Genomic DNA, 14,754 nt, shown 5'->3' on the forward strand with positions numbered 1-14,754 from the left:
AGGAAATTAATTAAATAATGGTGGATATATTTGCTTCCCTTCCACATTTATTTCAAACTGTACATTTTTAAGGCATAAAATTCTATGGGGTGTCTGGGTTGCTCAGTCGGTTAAGCATCTGACTTCGCCTCAGGTCATGATCTCGTGGTTCAGGAGTTCAAGCCCCTGGTCAGGCTCTGTGATGACAGCTCAGAGTCTGGAGCCTAGTTCAGATTCTGTCTCCCTCTTTCTCTGTCCCTCCCCCACTAGCACTCTGTCTCTCTCTCAAAAATAAACATTAAAAAAAAAAAAAAGGCATAAAATTCTAAAGGATTCCTTCCATCATTATTAAAAAAAAAATCAAATACACAGTAAGAAGATAGAGCCATACATAAGCAATTTTTATCAACATAAAGAGCACTAAACAGTTTATCTCAGCTTCTTGTCATACATTCCAGGTTTAATTTTGATAAAAATGTTTACAAATAAGAATGATTAAACCTACACTAGAACCTCCATACTAAATGTTAACAGTTGGACAAGCTTATGGATATGTGCAGGAATACCTAAAAGGTTTAGGTAATGAAGGATTAGGTAAGGATATTTAAAATTGTAACTTCATAAAGAGAGTAATACAAAGGCCATCCAGGAGTATATTCTAAACTGAGGTAACATATGAAATATTTTATAATAACCTGTTTTATTGCTTTAATAAGTTTTTTCAATACTAATACTATAAAAAGCCCTAGCAAACTTTTTTCTTAGATAGATCATCATTACCATTTTCGTCAAGCATTAATACAAATACGTTTGTTTTCACCAGGTGACAGGGTTTATACTGCATAATGGATATAGAATGACAAAGTCAGTCCACCTCCAAGAGTCCATAATCTAGAAAAAATTGAACCTCTTTCTCCACAAAGTTTACCATCAAAATCTTCAATGATTTTTTTCCCTCTTCTCTGAATTACTATCCCTTTTCATTTTTCTTTAAGCCAACAAATAAATAAAACCTAAAACTCTTCTTCAAAAAGGGTCAAATATCAATATATTTAAATAAAATATTTCATCCAGATGTGTCTTATGTACAGAATGGAATACAAACACAGTCTTGTCCAAATATAAGTAACATAGTAAGCAAAGTAAGAAACAAAGCAGCTTGTTCCTCTTTTCACATCTCCAATAACAGTGTGCCTGTTGGACACTTGCATTTGTTGTCTCTACTCAGGATGGGTCACACCATGAATTCATTCTTTTTCAGTATTTCACAATAGGGTCTATGTATACAAAATTGATAAAATATTTATTGTTTTTAGGTCACACTCACCCCTCCCAAATTTGTCTGTACTGTACATTTTCAAATAAAAATTTATAACTATATATATAAGGAATTACTTATTTCAATGGTTTTTTGTTTAGTTTTAAACTGGCTAAATCTAATGACAGTATTGCACTCTCAATTTGGTCAGCAAAACATTAGCTGTCTTCTACTCCAAAGCAACAAGTAGCTACCAACAAAATGAAATACAAACACATCTACAGTCCCAACCCTCCACCTCCCGCCCCCAACACATACACATCCCACAAAGGCAGAAAAGTAGAGAACGAAAAGGGGCTGAGGATAAAAATACAAATTAAAAGAAAAGACTTAAGTCCAAAACCAACTCTTTAGAGTCATCAAATTCCACCACCCTTCTGAAGGACAACTGTCCTACTCTAGGAGACTGAAGAAACAGCTCCAGGTAACATGCTTAAGATATTTTCCAAAGGCATGGAAAATAATTAGGGTGTAAAAACTATCCAAGTAACCTTGGACTTCCAATACTGTCACTGGCTCTCCTCCTTTGGTTCCTGAATGGTTTGAAGTCAATGGCAACAAGCTCCAATCAATATGGTCTCTCACGATGCCTGTTACCACTCTATTTCTAGTCTAATATATTCATAACAAAACTCGAATAGTTTGTTGGCAAACAATTACTGCAAATACCAAAAGACTGACTACTCTCTCAGATTCATAACTCCATATCCTAAGAAATGTATTACATTAAATTGTCTCTATCCACCAAACACTAGACCAAAAATTACAAAATAGGGTACCATTCCCTATTCCACTAACCTCATCCTGACCATAGATAAAGAATCTTTAAGAATCTTCACATAAAGATATCTCAGAGCATAATTGACTTTCGGAAGTTCCCAAGGTGGATATACAGACAGGATTCCAACACAACCCTCATATATGTGTGTGTGTGTGTGTGTGTGTGTGTGTGTGTGCGCGCGCGCGCGCGCGCACGTGTGTGTGTGTGTGTGTGTGTGTGTATATATATATACGGAAATACTGATTTCATTCTATGTAACTGTAAACTATCTCTTTGGTCATTATGAGGCTATCTCACAACACACCTATCTGTTACCATTACTTTCAACTTCCCCCCACAAATTTCAAATATCCACTTTTACTGCCAAATCTCCAACAAAAAAAATCACAATATAAGAAAATAGAAGTTATTATTTAACAACCTTCATTTGTGTGACAGATATCTCACTAGCATGCTTTATGAAGTCAAATTTAACCCACATTCGTATCTTTCGACTCCTCCATCACCAATTTCTTATCACAGTCAAGTATTTTTAGAAAGCCTATCAACTCCCATTTTCTTCAGGAACATATATGCCAATGTCTCCCAGTGAAGACAGTCGATATTTTTTAAAGGGTAGACACTGAATAACTAATAACTTTCAAAATATTTAAAAGCATAACTGAACTGCCAAACATAATTTTATACTTAATATGTTTTGTATGTTTAAAGAAACCATTGCCCTCTTATACAAATTCCACAATTTCCAGTAAAACACTTAGTTTTTAAAGTATTTTTCATAATTGTTTCAAGAACATACATTTGCATAACTTGATTTTTTTTTAGCATTTCAACTTACTTAGAAAACTATGTACAATTTAATATAGGGTCTTATGCAGTTTACACTTTCAATACTTAAATGCACATATCATAAAATTTTGTAATTTTTAAAATCAAATCTGCAAAACATACAAGTAGAAATCCGCTTCCCAAAAGATCAAGTTTCTGATGCAAGACTCCTATAACTAAGCTTAAAGAAAAACATTTTACTGGGGCTCCTGGGCGTCTCAGTCAGTTAGGAGTCCAACTCTGATTTCAGCTCAGGTCATGATCTCACAGTTCATGAGACCAAGTCCTGTGTCAGGCTCTGTGCTGATTCTCTCTCTCCCTTTCTCTCTCTGCCCCTCCTCCATTCTCTCTCTCTCAAAATAAATAAATATAAAAAAAAAAAAAACAAAAACATTTTACCTACATACACCATAAACAGGATGCTAACCCACCTTACACTAAAGTGGTATCAAAATAAAATTAACTTTATTAAAATACACAAATAAAATTAATCCTTTCATTCAACAAATATCATCTAGCTAGGGACATAATATCAGTGCCATCTCTAGAAGGATAAAAAAAGGCCATTTCTACCGCCATCTTCCTTCTTCCAGTTCTTCCAGAAGATACACACTGCGTCTATTAGCTGTGGCTCTCCCTGATCACAGGATTTCCTCCTTACAGACAAACTAGGCTTCTAATCCTGGTCTTTAGTACATCAAAGAAAATGTCATCTTATTAAGAGTCACTGGTGGGAAAAATCACTCCAAAATTTTCCCATATATCCAAATTTTTAACAATAAATATTTTTTTAAAAAAGAATCATGGAAAGGATTCAGAAATTGGCATATAAAATCAAGAGTATATGCCAGTCAAGAAATAATTATGCATTCTACATAAAAATAGCCACATTGGATTCTATGCAACTTTCCGATTTCCTGGAATTAATCCCAAAGTGTCTTCTACTTCTACCTTAGTTTCTAAAAACCATGTGACCCTGGAATGTCACTTGATAAATAAAATCACTATTATCTAACTAGATAGATGAAACTTCTGCAATCTTTTTAATGTTATAAATGTGATATATGCAAGTAAGATTTTTTTTTTTTTCAAAATTCAAAGGCCACAAAGGCACAAAATGAACAACAGGTCTTTTTCATACCTGTCTGCATCAACATGGCAATACACTGTTACGCTGTTAATAGGTTTCTAGTGTCTAGTGTGGTTACAGGTTAACTTTAATACTATTTTACTTCTGTTTCTTAATTCACCATTTTTATATTATCTATTGACTGTCCATTGAAGAAATGAGCACTAACCCTTCCTCTCTTGCCCTCAATTTCCTACTAATTATTCTTTTTTACATTATAAAGTTTTATAATACAACCTATTTTATATATCTTCTAAGTTGATTCTAAAACTAAAAATCAATTAAGTACATTTATAATGTACCTAAGTGAATACTAATTACCGAGGGAAATACAATTTTTTATCATTTAGACATTACTAATTGAAAGAGAATTGAACATGTATCCCAGGCAGATGAGTCTTGAATTTTATTTTAGGTTTCTTCAGTTCTTTGTGAAGGCCCAAAATTGCCACTGTAACTACTACCAGGTTTCCTCCCACCCACACTGCCCTACTACTATATCCTCTTTCATGGACTAAACTTTTCATTGTACTATAGTATCTCAAATATTTTCATATAAGGTGCAAAGCTTTTCCAAGTATAAAAAAACGTACTTGTCCTCTTATGATAAATAGTGTGGTTGAGTATAGAAAATTTAGGTCCAAATCTCTTATCCCCCAAATGTGAAGATACTGTTCCACCGTCTTCAAGCATTCATGAAGGCTGCTAAGAACTCAGTCATTTCATTTTCCATTTTTTACTCCCTTTCTCTGGCAATAATTGGGGATTTTCTGTTTATCCTTAGAGTTCTGAAATTTTACCAGATGTGTCTAGATGTAACTCTTTTTCCATTCATCCTGCTTGGGCTCTTTCAATCTGAAATTCATTATGTTTCTCCAGCTCATGACATTTTCTTCAATTATTTCTTTCATTATTTTTCTCCTTCCCACTGTTCCTGTTCTCTGCTTCTAGAACTCGTATTTTCAAATTTACAGATGTGAAAACTTTGTGAGGTATTCTCCATATCTCTTTATTTTTCTTGTTTTTTTTCTTTTTTTTTTTTTTTTTTTTTGCTTCATATACGCAGAGATTTGCTCTTTAGCTCCAAATCACCACTCAGTCTTAATTCATGCTAAATTGTTATTTAGCTAATCCATTAAAATTTTTCTTTTATAATTTTCAAAATCTCTTCTGGTTCTCAGCCCCTTTTTCAGTGAAATTATGATTAATGATTGCAACATGTTCTTATATCTTAAATGAAATACCAATTACAGTTTTTCTTTGAAGTTTTCTTCGAATTATATCTGACATCAGTTGTTCTTTTATTCATCTTAATCCTCTTCCATCTTGATTCTCCTCAATTGTCTGATTATCCCTGTCTGTTTATATTGGCAAATGAAAAGATTACTTTAGAGACTATGGGAAGCCAAAGTGCGCTTTCTCTGAGGTTGTTCAGGTTTGTTTACCCAAGTGGCTTCTCTCTTAAAAGGGACAGTAGTAAGCATGATTTAAGCAAGTCAGGGCATATAAATAAGGCATCCAAGAAAGGTAGGTACCTGCATTGGAAGTCAAGCTCACTGGTAACCATGAAAACCGTTTTCCTCTGGAGTAGCATGCTTTAGTTGCTCTGCTTCTCTCTCAGGTTCCAACATCTCAGTAGTTGCCCTACTGAATTGTTGGTCTACTTTCCTAAGAGCACAGTTCTTAGACTTCAGGCCTGAAGGCAGGCATCACTGCCACCAGAGTTGTTTAGGTTGAAGAAAGGGCAGGAAGGAGGCCCAACCAAACAGCATTTTGGAAACTAATTCTTTTAAAAATTCTTGATTATTACCCAATTACCCACTACTGTTCTTTGCATTTGTTGACTCCAAGCTTGGAGCCTTTCCGAGGTTCCCCTAGGAAAACCTGAGCTTACCTCTGGTATCTTGGGTTCCGTTCCTTCTGAGATTTTGCTGTCAATCCGATCCGGTGAACTTTCTATCTTCTTCAAAATTTCTGGTCCTCTGATGGTACCTGTAGTGGACTGTGAACTGTAATTTTACTGTTCAACATGCTTTCTCCCCACCCCCTTTTTCTAGTAACATAATCCCTCTTGTCTGTGGGGAAAACATTCCATGTGATTTAGGAGGTGATTCTTCCCAACCACAACAGGGGTGGCAACATGACTCAGGTCTGGCTAGGATATCCCATCCCCTTTCCTTTGGCAGCCATCATTGCCTGGCTGAAAACAAAGCTAAAACAGAAGAAAAGAGAGACTAAAAATGTTGGGAGAAACAGTGCTGATGACATCATTCAAATCCGGATTTATCCACACCTAGGTTGGATCTTCTCCCCTCTTTCCCCACACACATGCTAACATACATTAAACTCACAGACCTAATGAGGTCCTTTTGTTCCTCTTTAAGGTAGTTTGACTAATATGATAACATCTGTTCTTGCTTTTCAGAATTGTGGTTTAATTCAATCTTTAAAATATCAGTGGGACACTGGGAAAAAAGGAAGTTTAAGGAATGTGCTCAACGCACCATATTTAAAAGAACAACTGTAAAATAAGACTGAAGAAAGAAAATTAATGTTTACAGTTTGCTTTTAAATACATGAGGAAACAGCTGTAAACTTTATTAAGTACATCTTATTGTTCCATAAGATATCCTTCATACCTCTAGGAATAAAAAAGCAGACATAAAAACCAATTACCTCTCAAAGAGGTTTTTCTGAGTCAAGATTCCAATAGTTTCAAGAAGAAGAACAAAGGAAGAAAGGTGACAATAATTTAAAATTTGTAGCTATTGGTGTTATTACTGAGGCAGAGGTAGGGAAAAATACTGTTTTCTTTTTAATTTTAGAGGTGATAAAAAGTACAGAAGGTCACTGAACTCCTCAACGGATAAAAGACAAAATACTTCACCTAAGAAGTAGGTGAAGTACTCTTCACCTAAGATTCATGATTCATGGTTCATAGACTTATGCCTTAAGAACCCCTCCTGAAACAGTATACAAAATGCTATATGTATGCGTTTAAGTACGTTTTGGGGAATAGGTCCACAGTTTTCATCAGAATCTAATAACTAAAATTCATGACCTAAAAAAGGTAAAGAAAACTGCTCCTGACTAAAAAAGAACAATGACAACTTCACTCAAGATTTTAATTAAATCAAGAAAAGTATCTAACACCTCCCAACATGTAAGACAGTGTGCTAGATATACAATGTCCATTCTTTAGAAAAACTGTTAGAAAAAAAAAAAAAAAATCAGCCCTAATATGAATGAAAAAAATTGAGGTTAAACAGTAACTTTCCCAAAGTCACATAGTATTAAGGCAGGGTTCAAAAACAAGTTTCCCAACTTAATTTCAAACTCTTTCCATAAATGCTTTTTTCCAGGTGAAATATTCATAAAAAAGAAATATGAAGGCAATGAATGGGTTATTTCATAATGGAATGTAATTTTATGTTAGGAACAGAAACTGTCAAGTACTCACATGCCTGGAGTGTAATGAAATTAGAATCTGACCCTTATTACTAATTGTCCTTTGATTAAGATATTCAGGAAAACTTCTGCTTCTGGTAGTGAAGTCAGAAAGACCCTACTATTTAATTAAGATGTATGAAACTTAACATTCAAGGCTACCTAAGCCAATGAATGGGTTCTCGAGCCAAGCAAAGCTGCTATTCTGGGCTCCATGGGATACACAATGAAGCTGCTCATGCATGGAGGACAAAAAGTCGAAATGCCAAGCCCTTGTTTTTTTTTTATATTTTGGTATAAAAGACAAGAGGATCTGCTGATAAGGGTAAAATAAGTAAGAAACTTCCACATATGAAAAGACCTCCCAAATACTAAGGCACATCCACAACTTAAAACATTCCAGTTTGGATCTGGAACTCAACTCCAACTTTGGGTTGGAGCAGAAAACTGGTCAAATGAGGGAGAGGCGTTGGACTGTGAGGTAATGGCTACATGGGGGCAGAATAAGAAAAGAAATTAAGAAAATGTACAAATGTAAAAACAATCCACAAAGCAAGTTAGAGATGTGTTTTAACGTTCCAAGTTTAGAAAACAGTGTGGTCAAATCTTTGCTTTGATACTTTGCCATTTTATCTAGAATCATAGAATCATCTGCTAAACCTACAGCAGAAGTCACAGAAATATGGTTTGCTTCACCACTCCCAGAAAAGGAGATACAAGAGTAAGAAAAGGATGTTGAATCTTGCATTACTCTTATCACTCCCTCTTTATTAACAACAGTAAGATAAAGTACTACAATTTTTTTCAATTCTGGGACAATTTAAGGACATATTCTATTTAAATGCTAAAGACCTAATAAATCCAGAATATAATCCTAAAAGGGCATCTAACCCATGCAACTATCATTTGTAGAATCTTCATTACAGAATCTCATTCCTTATGCTAACACTGGCTCCATCTAAAATAAATTAACCCACATGCACAATTACCCCTGAAGAGTTTTACTGGCAATCTATGAACTCAATAAAATAAACAGAATTAGGAACTTAAATGAAAGAGTGAGATTTTTCTAAATTATAGATTTTAAATTGTATTTCTTTTTAAATAGCCAAACATCTTACTGGTCAGTAACTATTTTCACAAAGCTCTTCATCCTTCCTAATCCTTCATTTTTAACAACTAACATTTATGGAGACCCTTAATAGTTTACAAATGTTTTCACATACATTAGCTCATCTGACCCCCACCAAAAGAAGGTATTACTATGTCCCTTTTTATGTGAGTCTCTGAGAGGTTCAGTTCGCATATCATACTTACTTGACAACATGAATTAAGAGGTATAGCAGGGTTTAAAACAGCCTTGGTCTCACTTTACATTCTGAGAACTTACTATAAAAGACATCATCTACAAGGTATGTATTTTGATATGATGTTCCAGAAAAGGTTAAGAATAGTATACTATTCACTCACAATCTATGAAAATCGATCCCAAAATCACTCATGTGATTTTTCCCAAAATGGAGTTAGGTAAATAAGACATAACAGAACAGAGCAATATTAACTGGCTACACTTTGACAAAGTCTTCTGGGAGTGGAAGAGAGAGGTGAGAACAATTTTATAGCCTGGTGTTCTAATCAACTCAAATATACCAGGACTATTACTACTTACATAATTAGAATAAGGTGTCATTCACACAGATCTGTAAAGAGGACCTAGACGAAAGATGAAATCAGCGTGTGATCTCTAAAAATTTATACAAAACATATTTCTTGAGAGTTAACTACTGAGGAGGCCATAGAAGAATAGTAAAAAAGGCAGTGGCTTATAGAAAAGCAGACTTTTAGGTGAGACTGCCCCGGTTTATATTCCACTTCCATCATTTGCTGTGACCTTGAGCAACTTATTCTTTGTCTTGGTTTTTTCAACTATAAAATGTATATACAAATATTATGTACCTCAGAGTTGCTGTGAGGATTAAATGAGACATAAAGCAATTCAAACTGCCTGGTATATAGTAAGCACTCATTAAAATATTAGTTATTAAAATATTAGTTATTGAGATTATAATTACTCAGTGGGCTAAGTGTTATGAACAACTTCAGGGAAGAGGGGATATTTTATCTGGCTGTTCATGGATAAAGCAGTCAACAAAGCACAACACCCAGAGAGAACAGGTGTTAATAGGGCTTGAAAGCTAACATTCGACCTACCATATCACAAAACATACTAAACCACTAGTTTAAAAAATATGGTGTTGACACACATAATAAAATGGGAATTATAAAAACAGACCCGTGCACATTTGGTCTAGCACTTTCACCAGTGGAATATATCCTAGCAAATTAGAGCAACATACACACAAAGATAAATATATCAAAAAGAATCCACTGCAGTACTATTTGTTAATAGCAGAACACTGGGCACAACCAAAACACTGGCTACAAACACTGTATAAAACCAGGGAAGTCATGATCCCTAACAAGAAAATACTCCCCAACCATTAAGGGAAATAAGATAAACGATATGTATATTTATATGGGAAGACTACAATGAACCATTAAGTTAAAAAAATTTTTCAAAATACTTTTATGATGACATTTATACAAAAATTTGTTTACATAAATACACATGTAGATATATGTGTGCAAATGTACAGAAAAAAACCATGAAATTGAGTTCACTTAAAATTTACACCTTGTGTTCTAAAAGAAGGGAGATTTTCAAATATTATACCTTATCTTCCTTTACTATTTAAATTTTTACAGTTTACTTTTACTATATGCCTTAACAAAAATAGAAAAAAACATAATGCAATCTCCCTTAAGATTCCTCCAACATAAAAAAATTAGAAAGACTGAAAAGACCAGTCACAGTTTAGTGTCATGGCTGCATATTTTATCACAGGTTTAATTCAAAACACGTGTCATCTCGCCAATGGAATTTAAAATTTTATCCACTTTGAGTCTTGTAAGTAGCTCCTCTATTCTGGTATTGCTTAATTACCAACTGTGTAAGTTATAAATTATTCCTAGTTTATTGAAATATACTTCAAAAACAATGGAACAAAACTAAAGAACACTGGAATGATAGTACAAAATAACTAAAATACATCATGGAAATCTGTAGGTCCTGCCCTAAGTATGTATGGAGATGTTCAAGTTCATAGACAGCCCAGTGGGGCACCCGGGTGGCTCAGCTGGTTACAAGTCGACTCTTGGTTTGGCTCAGGTCATGATCTCACAGTTTTGTGGGTTTGAGCCCTGCATCTCTTGGAATTCTCTTTCTTCCTCTCTCTCTTTGCCCCTCCTCTGCTCACATTGTCTCTGTCTCTCTCAAAAATAAATAAACTTAAAGAAAATATTATAAACAAAGACAGCCTAGTTAAGACTAATGACATCACAAATCAATAAGAATACTACATAGATGCTGGCACTGCTCTTGTCTTCTTCATAAAAGCACATGTGCCTCTTAAGTAGAAATTTGTAAGGGAGGGAGGGAAGAAAGGAAAGAAAGAAGCCAAGCCTGCTTAAGAGGCTTAGAGGTTAGGAGAAAACAAAAAATTTTGTTTCAAAAGACCACAGACTACATTAAATGAAAAACATGGAAAATTACTTTGTTAACCATAAAACCGTGCATATGTTAGCTACGTGTCAAATAACACAGGAAACTATTTAGTACAAACAACTAATTTTAGTACGTGGGCATTCAGGTTATACAAATGCAGTGCATAAAAATGTATATACGGAGCAGATATAATCCAGTCTGTTATTCTATTATCCAAATACATGAAATAAAGGTAGTACCTCAAATAGTGGGAAGGATAGTCTGAAATAGCTAATTCAACTGATTAACCATTTAAAAATGTAAGATTACATTCTTATCTCCCTCCATAAGCCAACTTAAATTTAAAATACGTGAATTAACTGTAAAAAACAAAAGGTACAATAGGCAAAAGGTGGAAACAACTATAATGTTCATCAATGGATGAATGGAAAAACAAAATGTGGCATATACACACAATGGCTTATTCAGTCTTTATTAAAAAGGAAGGAAATCTGTCATATGCTATAATATGGAAAAATCTTAAGGACATCATGCTATGTGAAATTTAAGTCAGTCACAAAAAATAATACTATGTGATTCCATTTATATGAGGCATCTAAAGTAGTCAATTTCATAGAAACAGAAAGTAGAATAGTAGTTACCAGATGGGGCAAGAGGGGAATGAGGAGTTGTTTAACGAGTACAGTTTCAGTTTCGCAAGTTGAGAAACTTCTAGAGATCTGTTGCACGACAATGTGAATATACTTAGCACTACTGAACTGTACACTTAAATGGTTAAAATGGTAAAATTTTGTTATGTTGTTTACCACAATTAAATTTTTCACAATTATGAAAAAAGTAAGAGGTATGCATTATTTAAGCCACTTCTAAAAATTAACAAGCTATAAGGAGATCAAATGAAGCCCTTTATCAAACTCCTTTATGACATTTAAGTGTTAAAAACACAACATCTAGGGGCACTTGGGTGGCTCAGTCAGTTAAGGGTCTGACTCTTGATTCAGGTCGTGATCTCGTGGTCATGAGATCAAGCCCCGCGTCAGGCTCTCGTACTGAGTGTGGAGCCTGCTTGGGATTCTAACTCTCCCTCTCTTTCTGCCCCTCCCTAACTTACACACACTCTCTCTCAAAATAAACATTTAAAAAAGCATTGGAAAAAAAACACAACAACTAAGATTAAAAAGAAAAAGGATACATAAAATTGCTTCTATAAAGCACAAATCTGTTTTTACAAGACTGAAGAAAGGAATATATAGTTTCTCCCAAGAAATTTGAAAATCTAATATGAAATGGATAATCTCATAAAATACAAATTAAAATGTTAATGACATCAAATCCAACAGTGTATTAAAAAAAAAAAATACATAACACTAAATATTCCAAACAGTTTACTATTAGGAAATTTAGTATTGGAACTCATTATATGAATAGACTGGAAGGGAGGGAAAAGAAATACTCATTTCAACAGATGCCAAAAATGCATTTGATAAAATTTAGTATACATTTCCGATAAAACTTTGTGAGCTAGGAGAAAGAGTTACTTTAGCTTAGTATACTAAATTAACAAAGAATATTTGCATTATACTTAATAGTGACACAGCATCGCTCCCATTAGCACTCCCTAGATAACGACTGCCTCTATTATGACTTTTATTCAACATTTTGGGAATGTTCAAAACTGATGCAATCAGAAGAAAAAACAAGAAGTATAAGTACTGAAAAAGAAGAGAAAGAAGACAATCATTTATTAAAGTCAATATAACAATTTAGTCAGAAAACTCAATAGAATAAACTGACTTAAAAGAAGAATTCAATTAAGTGGCCATATACATATGAAAATCAATGGGTTCCTATCCTCCAACAATAACTAATTACAAAGTGTAATGGAAGAAAGAATACCATTCATAATGGTAATAATAACTATAAAATAATCTGGAATAAATCCATCCCCCTCAAAATGTGCAAAACCTGTATGAAAACAATAAAATTTTATTAAAGACAGCCTGAAGAAAATAGAAGCACACCATGTTTCTGGATGGAAATGCTCAGTATTATACATCTATTTCTCCTCAAATTAATTCATACTTCAATGTAATTCCAATTAAAATATCAATGCGCATATTTTATGGCAGTTTACAAAAGTCATCTAACAAGTTAAATGCACACTATCTAGAACTCCTGACAAATCAATGACAACTGCCTTCTACAAAATCAAAGCATTATAACATACTAGGGTGAGCCATACAAAATCACAGATATTTGATGACTTTCAATGAATAAAATAACAATTTCAAAAGGTCCAACCAAATAACCAAAACTGATGTGGACACAAGAATAAAAAAAAAAAAAAAAAAAAAAAAAAAACAGCTATTACTGGAGTGCCTGGGTGGCTCAGTTAGTTAAGCATCTGACTCTTGATTTCAGCTCATTATCAGGATCATGAGATCAAGCCCCATGTTGGGCTCCATGCTAAGTGTGGAGGCTGTTTGAGATTCTCCCTCTCTCTCTCTCTCTCTCTCTCTCTCTCTCTCCCCCCTACCCATCTGCCACGTGTACCTCCCCCCTTATAAAAACAAAAACAAAAATAGCTATTAATCTGGGAATGTTAAACACTCAAATTCTCCTACTCCCACCACCCACAAATCCCTTTCTAAGTGGTAAGAAACAGGAGTCCACTCAAGTATTTAATACTAATAAAGCCTGGCAAAAGGCCAAGAGAGCCTCCTAGTTCTTACCCCAGTAACAGTGACAGAAAACTGAAAGGGAGGGTGGAGAAAAGGAGAGATGTAGGGAGGAAAAGTTTCTTCCAACAACCCTGAACAGCTAGGCTAAAACCTAAAAGAGAAGAGACAAAGAACCAGAGGAAGAATATCCTAGAAAAAGAGTAAAAAGACCCTAAGTGAGAAAGTCTCCATGCTCTAAGAACTAGAAGGCTAGTAGGACTAGAAGATAGTGAATGAACTATGGGGCACCTGGGTGGCTCAGGCTTGGTTGAGCATCTGACTCTTGATTTCAGCTCAGATCATGATCCCAGGGTCATGGGATGGAGCCCCCTGTTGGGGCTCAGCGTGTAGCCTGCTTGAGATTCTCTTTCTCTCTCTCTCCCCCTCCCCACTGCTCTCCCATTTGTGCCAGCCCTCTCACTCAAAGATCAAAAAAAAAAAAAGACAATAGGGAATGAACTGAAAAGGATATAAAATGAGGCTAGAACAGTAAGAAGAATCAGCCATATGAAGTCTTATAAGCCAAGGCAGGAGTTTGGATTTTATTCTAAGGGCAATGAGAAGTTAAATGAGGATTTACATTTCAGAAAGATTAGCCTAGCTGTTGCATGAAGAATGAAATGTAGTGTGAGGAGGCAAGGAAGAGTGCTAGATCAAATTAGGAAGCTACTATGAAGTCCCAGTAAGATAGCACCCTGGACTAATATGATGGCAGCAAAGATGGAGGTATAGCTTGGAAGTCTTATGTCCAGTATTCTTTCTCTTCCCACTCTGCCACCTCACTATTCTGGCAACAGGAACACTTTTTTGGGAAGCCATTCCATGAGACTCAGGAGAAAATGACCTCTCCTAGTCTATCTCCTAGAAAGTACAGAAAGACATGACCTAGGCCTGAACAAAGCATCTTTTTCCTTATCAATGGCTGGTTCAGGAATGGACACATGACCCAAGCTGGGCCAACAAGATTATTTCAGGAGCCAGGAATGA

At 34.8% G+C, this 14,754-nt stretch overlaps 1 protein-coding gene and 1 long non-coding RNA gene across 5 annotated transcripts in view; one reads left to right on the top strand and one right to left on the bottom strand.

Annotated features, from left to right (window-relative positions):
* LOC125922810 (uncharacterized) overlaps positions 1-14,215 on the top strand; it is a 57,453-nt gene extending 43,238 nt beyond the window's left edge. The window contains exon 2 of the long non-coding RNA XR_007457800.1: positions 14,066-14,215. This is a non-coding gene — a long non-coding RNA (uncharacterized LOC125922810). The remainder of the gene's footprint in view (positions 1-14,065) is intronic.
* Positions 1-14,754, bottom strand: part of ANKRD17 (ankyrin repeat domain 17) — a 163,063-nt gene that overhangs the window by 132,353 nt on the left and 15,956 nt on the right. The window contains exon 1 of one of the 4 annotated variants that reach the window (XM_049630616.1): positions 5,930-14,066. The exons of the other annotated variants lie outside the window; for them this stretch is intronic. The gene's annotated coding sequence lies outside the window, so the exon portion shown is untranslated. Of the gene's footprint in view, positions 1-5,929; positions 14,067-14,754 lie in introns of those variants that run through there. 4 annotated transcript variants of the gene reach the window in all.

Source organism: Panthera uncia, chromosome B1 (genome assembly GCF_023721935.1).
Source record: "Panthera uncia isolate 11264 chromosome B1, Puncia_PCG_1.0, whole genome shotgun sequence".
Lineage (NCBI taxonomy): Eukaryota > Metazoa > Chordata > Mammalia > Carnivora > Felidae > Panthera > Panthera uncia.